The sequence below is a fragment of the Macaca mulatta genome, chromosome 5 (genome assembly GCF_049350105.2).
Source record: "Macaca mulatta isolate MMU2019108-1 chromosome 5, T2T-MMU8v2.0, whole genome shotgun sequence".
Lineage (NCBI taxonomy): Eukaryota > Metazoa > Chordata > Mammalia > Primates > Cercopithecidae > Macaca > Macaca mulatta.
In genome coordinates this window covers 55,811,555-55,819,187 of record NC_133410.1, presented here as the reverse complement: position 1 = coordinate 55,819,187, position 7,633 = coordinate 55,811,555, and the positions used below count along the sequence as shown (strand labels likewise).

General features: G+C 40.5%; 1 pseudogene; it reads right to left on the bottom strand.

Moving 5' to 3' along the window:
- Positions 1-279: 279 nt before the first annotated feature.
- Positions 280-1,239, bottom strand: LOC697475 (heterogeneous nuclear ribonucleoprotein A1-like; annotated as a pseudogene).
- Positions 1,240-7,633: the final 6,394 nt, after the last annotated feature.

Genomic DNA, 7,633 nt, shown 5'->3' with positions numbered 1-7,633 from the left:
CAGCATGGATGCAAAAAAAAAATCTACATTAAAACCCTTTGTTGGAATGCCTTACACTTTCCACAGAACAGAAACTAAAATAACCCGTTATACAATTAGTCACAAATACAATCCCCGAGTTTTTTGCCCATACACATGAGTATTTGTCTAAAACATGTCTTCTTTGTAGCAGCTAGGCCCTGCCACCACTGTGCTTGGCTAAGTTCACAAATCTGTTGTAACCTGTAGCTTCCCTGTCACTTCTCTGACTCTGCTCTCCTGTTAAGCCTTGTTTCCCAATTAAAATCTTCTGCCACTGCCATAGCTACTACTGTTACTAGAACCACCATAGCCATCTTGGTTTCCTGGTTGGGCAAAGTATTGGCCTCCACCACCATAGGGGCCAGAGCTTCTGCCTCCAAAGTTTCCTCCCTTCTTGGGTCCAAAATTTGAAGACTGATTGTTGTAATTGCCAAAATAATTGTAGCTTCCACCACCTCCAAAATTGCTTCCATCATTATCAAATCCATTATAGCCATCCACACTGCCACCATATCTACCACTACCATGACTGCCACCAAAGCCACCATGACCACTGAAGTTTCTACCATGACCAAAGTTGTCATTCCCATCGAAACCACCTCCATGACCACCACCAAAGTTTCCAGAACCACTTTGCCTCTTTGACTGGAGAAAGCACTAGCCATCTCTTGCTTTGACAGGGCTTTTCTAGCTTCACAGTTGTGGCCATTCACAGTGTGGTATTTCTGAATGACAGTCTTATCCACGGAGTCATGGTCATCAAAGGTTACAAAGGCAAAGTCCCTTTTCTTGCCACTGCCTTGGTCAGTCATGATTTCAATCACTTCAATTTTCCCATACTGTGCAAAAAATCTCTTATGTGATGTTCTTCACTGTCTTCTTTAATGCCACCAATAAATCTTTTTTTTACAGTTAAGTGGGCACCTGGTCTTTGAGAATCTTCTCTTGAGACAGCTGTCTTTGGTTCCATGACTCTTCCATCCACCTTGTGTGGCCTTGCATCCATGGCTGCATCCACCTCCTCCACAGTGGCATATGTGACAAACCCAAAGCCCCTGAGCACTTGGTGTTTGGATCTCTCATTACTGCACAGTCCGTGAGTGTTCCCCATTGCTCAAAATGGCTCCTCAGGCTCTCATCGGCTGTTTCAAAGCTCAGTCCTCCAATGAAGAGCTTCCTCAGCTGTTCGGGTTCTTTAGGAGACTCTGACTTAGGCATAACAGCAGGGTGAAGGAGACTTTAATGATGCTTCTTCAGTGGCATCTATGGGCAGAAAGGCACTATCCTCATTCTTTATAACCCTCAAGTAAGTCCACTTCACTCAAATTGCATTTAACTTAACTAAAGCCTTTATCATCTTACATATATTGCCAAAGTAACCCATCATTCAATAGAAATATGTCAGCCATGTACACAAACCGTGTATGTAATTTGAAATTTTCTAATAGCCACATTAAAAAGCAAACATAAGAGATAAAATTAGTTTAAAAAATATACTTTATTTAACCCAACATATGCAAAATATCATCATTACAACATGTGATCACTGTAAACTTATAGATATATAAATGAATGATATACTTTACATTGTTATGTTTACACTAAGTCTCTGACATCCAATGTGCATTTTCCACTTTAAATAATCTCAATTTGTACCAGCCACATTTGAAGAGCTCAGTAGCCACATGTGGCTGGTGGCTATGATATTGGACAGCATAGCTCTGACTGGTTTCCCTGCCTGCAAACTCTCCCCTTCTAATTCATTCTCCCCAGCTGCAGCCACTGTGGCATATTTGATTCTATCACTTCACTGTTGAAGGTCCTTGATTGATTTTGCATTGCATAAGCTTTCAAGACCCATGATAATAGCTGTACTTACCTCTTGAACCTCATCTCACTCAACTCCACTTTAAGCTCCATACATACCAATCTCTTTATGGTTGTTTCCCAAAGATATCATGCCTTCTCTCCTCTAGGCCTTTGTACATGTTGCCTTCTGCTTAGAATTATCTTCCCCAAATATTTTGCCAAATGAAGTCCTATTTAGGTCTCAGTTCTTCCAGGAAATCCTCCCTCAATGCAAAAGTTTGAATAAGCTGCTACTCCTATGAACTCTCACCGTATCATCTGCTTACCTAATATTAGAATTTATTGCAGTGTGTCTTATTGTATCCTCTGAGGTAAACTCTATTACAGTTTATCTCTCCTGCTAGACTGTGAGCTCCATGAAGGTAGGTAGCAAATTGTGGTTCATTTTTTTCTCATAGACCATAGATAGTCCATGGCTGGTGCAGGGACTCAAGAATGTTACTAGAAGATCAAACTTCTCCCACTCAGCCATTCTTAAGGGTCAGTTTGTCACCACATGCTCACAAGAAAGGTCTACTGCAGCTCCAGGTACTAGACTCAAGTGCAAGGCAGGAAGAAGAGGAAAGGGAGCTATGACAGCCATGTCTGTCCTTTTTATGAGGAAATCAAAAGCCTCCCCAGAAACCCCCAGTACATTCCCTTTAGAGCTCATTGGCTGCTAATGTGTCATTTGGTCACATCTGGCTTCAAGGAGGCTGAACAAGGTAAATACCGACTGCACAGTAGAAAGTGGCATGGAGAAAGGAAATAGGAACACCTAGTGAGCCAGTTAAACATAAATGTTTTGCTCTAAGTACTTCTTTTGAAGTCTTTCTCTCTCCTCAACCCCTAAGATTTGGGGAGTGTTTGTGCTTTGTGTGTTTGAGATATTTAAAGTTATATGACAAGGTTGTAGGTGTATGTTTGAGATATTTGAAGTTATGTTACAAGGCTGTAGGTCTATTCTAAAGCCAGAGCTCAACACTGTAGGGGAAAAGGAAATGTATTTCCTTCCTTTTTACTAAGATTTCAAAGTGAATGAAGTGGGAACTGGAAAAATGCACTCCAAATTTTACTTAACAAAATAATACTGAAGCAAGAATTTAGTTTTCTTGGCTGGACCTCCAATCAGCATGAAGTCAGTGACTCCATGAGGTAGAGATGAACACTTGAGTCACAGTGCATTAAGTCCTGGCAATTAATGCATAAACAGAGTCACTCACTCTTTGATAAAGCACAATAAGAATCATTCCTTTGAAGGAGCAAAGTGTCAGCTTATATATGAAACTCTCCTACTAGTATAGTGACAGCTGATTCTGCTGGCTAGGTGATCCCAAATTGCTGAGCCTTATTTCTTCAACCAGAGATAGGATCAGAAATGAAGATGAATAAAAATTGATCTCAAATGTAAAATAGTTGATCCAGCCAGAGCAGACTGCTTCTCAGTGGCAGGAGTGCTGTTCTGGCCATGGTTCTGCTTTATAAGGCAGCCTCTCTGGCAGCAAGCATCAAGTAACAGTATGATGCAAAAGCATCTATTGATCCTGCCAGCATCTATTGAACTAACATGATTCATTCTTCAACACTCACTTCCTGATAAATAGAAACAAAGTCAGAATGATCGAGTGCCTTGAAAGGGTCAGTGTTTCTGGCTCTGAAAATACACTCTGCTTTGCTTCCCCATTTATTTCTCATCAGTGGATTTGCTTCAGATGTTATCTAGCAGCAGGGAGACCATTACTGCGTGGACATGTCCTGTTACAGTGACATTCATTCAATTTCCTAAAGTGAAGCATGGGCCTTGGACTGTCTGGATGCCTCTAAAAATATAAGACAAGCAGCTTATGTTTAAATGGTGATTAGACACTTAAAAATTTGGAAAGCTTGAGCTTATGCATGTTTAACGACAGTGTTAGCTAATTTTTCATTCTTTGAGTTAAAAGACTTGGAAGTATCAAAGACCATTAAAATTCCTGGAAATTTTGCAAACATTATTTATACTAGTATATGTTCTTCAATATTGTTTCCTTCCAAACTCTCACCAGAACTGCTATGGAGTTGCAAAACTGATGCTGGACCTCAACTTTCTGCCTCTCTACAGGCCCAGGAGAGAGTACTAGTAAGTAGCAAATGGGGAAAGCCCATCCAGTAGGAGGGGAAAAAAAAAAGAGGAGAAAAAGAAAAGTGTCTAAATAATCCCCAAATTCTGTAGTCTATCACTGAATTATCTAGGGTCAACTATTTCCCTTAATTAGCATTTGCAATTGTAAACAGATCTGCTCATCTGAATCTTTCTTTCTTGAGCCAGCATCATGTATGACATGGCATTCTCCAATTATGCAAATAAAGGCGTTGATTTTTAATTGATATGGAAATTGTTTATAATGAGCTTTTATGAAGAGCAATTATTGCATTGGAAAAAGATCTAAAGAGTAGTTATTCATCTTTACAAATGTTGATTTGGGTGTAAACGCATCTGATCTCTAGGATTCAATAGTGGAGAATGAATTTACGTGTTAGATCCACATTTATGTCATTTTTCCAGATATCAGATTCCTGGTGCATTTGTAGTTTTTGCCTAAACAAATGTTAACTTTAGGCTTGGTTTAGCTTACTTCCTTCTCAATATATTGCAGCTTTTTTTCTTCCCTAAGTGTACTCGAACACATTATCAGAATTTTTGCTTCCATGAGTACACTTCGCCTTCCTCAACGTCAGAGATCCTGTTTGCATGATCTTTATAAGTCTGTAACACAGCACAGTACCTGATTCATAGGAGGCATTCAAATAAAAATTGAAGGAAATGGCCGGGCGCGGTGGCTCCAGCCTGTAATCCCAGCACTTTGGGAGGCCGAGACGGGCGGATCACGAGGTCAGGAGATCGAGACCATCCTGGCTGACACGGTGAAACCCCGTCTCTACTTTAAAAAATACAAAAAAAAACTAGCCGGGCGAGGTGGCGGCGCCTGTAGTCCCAGCTACTCGGGAGGCTGAGGCAGGAGAATGGCGTGAACCCGGGAGGCGGAGCTTGCAGTGAGCTGAGATCCGGCCACTGCACTCCAGCCTGGGCGGCAGAGGGAGACTCCGTCTCAAAAAAAAAAAAAAAAAAAAAAAAAAAAAAGGAAGGAAATGAATTAAGCCTAAATAAATGATTTGAGACAAATAAAATAATCTGTTTGTCTGCCTTGCCTTATCTGCAAAAGAGGAAAGTATTTTGATTTATATCACAGGTATATTTTGAGAATCAATATACAGTTGTAGGAGAGTAATCATTCAGAGGATGATTGTTGCGCAAAAATCATGAAAAAAAATCACCCTGCGGTTCTCTGCTGTTATGTGTCTACATAAAATCCTACTCTCCTTGATTTGCTGATATTGCAAGTACCTAAGCAATTTGTTGTTCCCACCCATTCCCAATCTAAATAGTATTAATGCTTTGCAGGTCTCTCATTTCCATTGAATAGCTGCTCTTCCGATTTAATATAATCTCAAAATTTAGTTAGCAATCAGAGCAAAGGTCAATTGGTGGCTCACTGCATGCACTGAGAGAAAGAGTGAAGATGATTACATTTTTGCCTGATGCCCATTGCTCATCTGAAAGAACTCAAGTTCTTAAGAACTGAAGCCAGCAGTGGTATGAAGCCAGATGTCTTTACCCATCTGCTATTCCTGATAGCTGAAGCTACTTCATCAACATTGATTAAAATGCTCTGGCAGGTGCAGCTCTTTAGAATTTAGTTTAAATTATTAAACCTCTTGCTTACGCAGAGGCTTCTAGAATCCATCCCAACTTTACATCTTGTCCATGGTCAGGGATCATGAGGGGACTGGACCACGTTGTGACTCTTCTCACTGCCGTCAGGATTTGAAGTTTTATTTAGAGAGTCTTAGGCTGCCTTTAATGTTTTTACCCTCTGACCCAATAATTCTTTCTTTCTTTTTTTTTTTTTTTTGAGACAGAGTCTTGCTCTGTTGCTAGGCTGGAGTGCAGTGGCATGATCTCAGCTCACTGCAACCTCCACCTCCCAGGTTCAAGCGATTCTCCTGCCTCAGCCTCCTGAGTGGCTGGAACTACAAGTGCCTGCCACTGCACCTGGCTAATTTTTGTATTTTTAGTAGAGATGGGGTTTCACCATATTGGTCAGGCTGGTCTTGAACTCTTGACCTCAAGTGATCCACCCGCCTCGGTCTCCCAAAGTGTTGGGATTACAGGTATAAGCCACTGCACCTGGCCTGACCTGATAATTCCACTTCTGAGAATTCAATTGAATAAAATTGTCAGAGAGCTATTCAGATATTCATATATATAACATTTGCACTATCATGGTTATAATATCAAAAACCTGGAAACAGTCCAATTACTTAAGTAGGAGGTTACATAATGATATAGCCACACTGTACTATGCAGCTACTAAAAATCACTTAGCAAGATTGGAAAATGCTCATTATATACTATAAGGTGAAAGAGTAGAATGCAAATATAGGTATATAGTGTAATTTTGTAAAACAAACTATACATATATATGCATATAATTTTAGAAAATATATTTGTATTAGTATGATTATAGATATTTGCAAATATTTTTCCTATTTAAGTCAATCTGTATTGTCCAGGTTTTCTATCATTTTATCAAAAACAGTTAATTTTCAATAATAAATTAGTTCAGCCTTTTTTTAAAATAAGTGATCATGAAAAGGCAGTGGTTCACATACAGAAAAGTGCGGGAACATCCTTATGAAGCAACACATTTAAAGGTGAGAAGCAGAGACACCAAGACCAGCAGGGGTCAAGGTGCCAGTGTGGGAGAGGGAGCACTTACAATTTGGGTCATCCTGACCTGGGGATCTCTAAGAAAAATGAAAATTCCATGCGAAGTTCAATAAATACAGAGCTCAATACTGATTTCAGATGATAAAGTATTAATACATTGTTGATGATAAGGAATCAGCTACATTGGCTCTGTTCAGTGCAGCAGCATGGCCAGGAAGAGTGATGCTTGGGTCAGGAGGTAGAGCTGCCTCCCTGACTAAGGTCGAGTCTAGAAGCAGAGATGGAAGAGCAGAGCCTGTTGTAGGTTGTGAGGGAGAGGAAGCGAGCCCAGCAGGCGGAGCAAGCATAAAGTTTATTGCCAGGAACACAGCAATGGAAAATGCAAGGGTGAGTAATATTCAGAGATCCAAATCCAGCAGCCAGAGGGAGACTTTAAAAGTTAAGTCTAATTTGTCATTCCTCTGCTCAAAATCCTCCAGTAGCAATTCATTTCACCCAGAGTAAAAGCCATAGTCATAAAATCTAAATTTAAAAAATGTGCCGTTGGAAATCAGCTTGAGGCATCGTGTTGTTCTTGGACTGCAGAAGGATGGCAGAATCTCCCCAGTAGCTGTCAGCCACACTGGCCTTTGCTTTTTTTTTTTTTTTTTCCAGTTCCCTAGGACCTCTAAAGAGCCGTAACAACTAAACCTGCAAGCTTGGAACCTACAGCAGATTTCATCCGCAAGGGGTCCCAGGAGAGGAAGCCTTGATACACAGATGCAAGCTGGAATCTAGGTCTGAGGGACTGTGGGGAGTGCAGTGAAACTGACGATTTGGGTCTGGAACATAAAGTGTCATTGTGCTCTTGGGGAACTGCAGTTGTGCAGGGATCAGATCCTCTGCTTCAAACCAACCAACCAACCACCAATGTGCTCAACTGCTTCAAGCAGGTTTAAGTAATAAGAGTATATATGAGGCTCACCTGCCTGCATTTATTTGTAACCCCAAGAT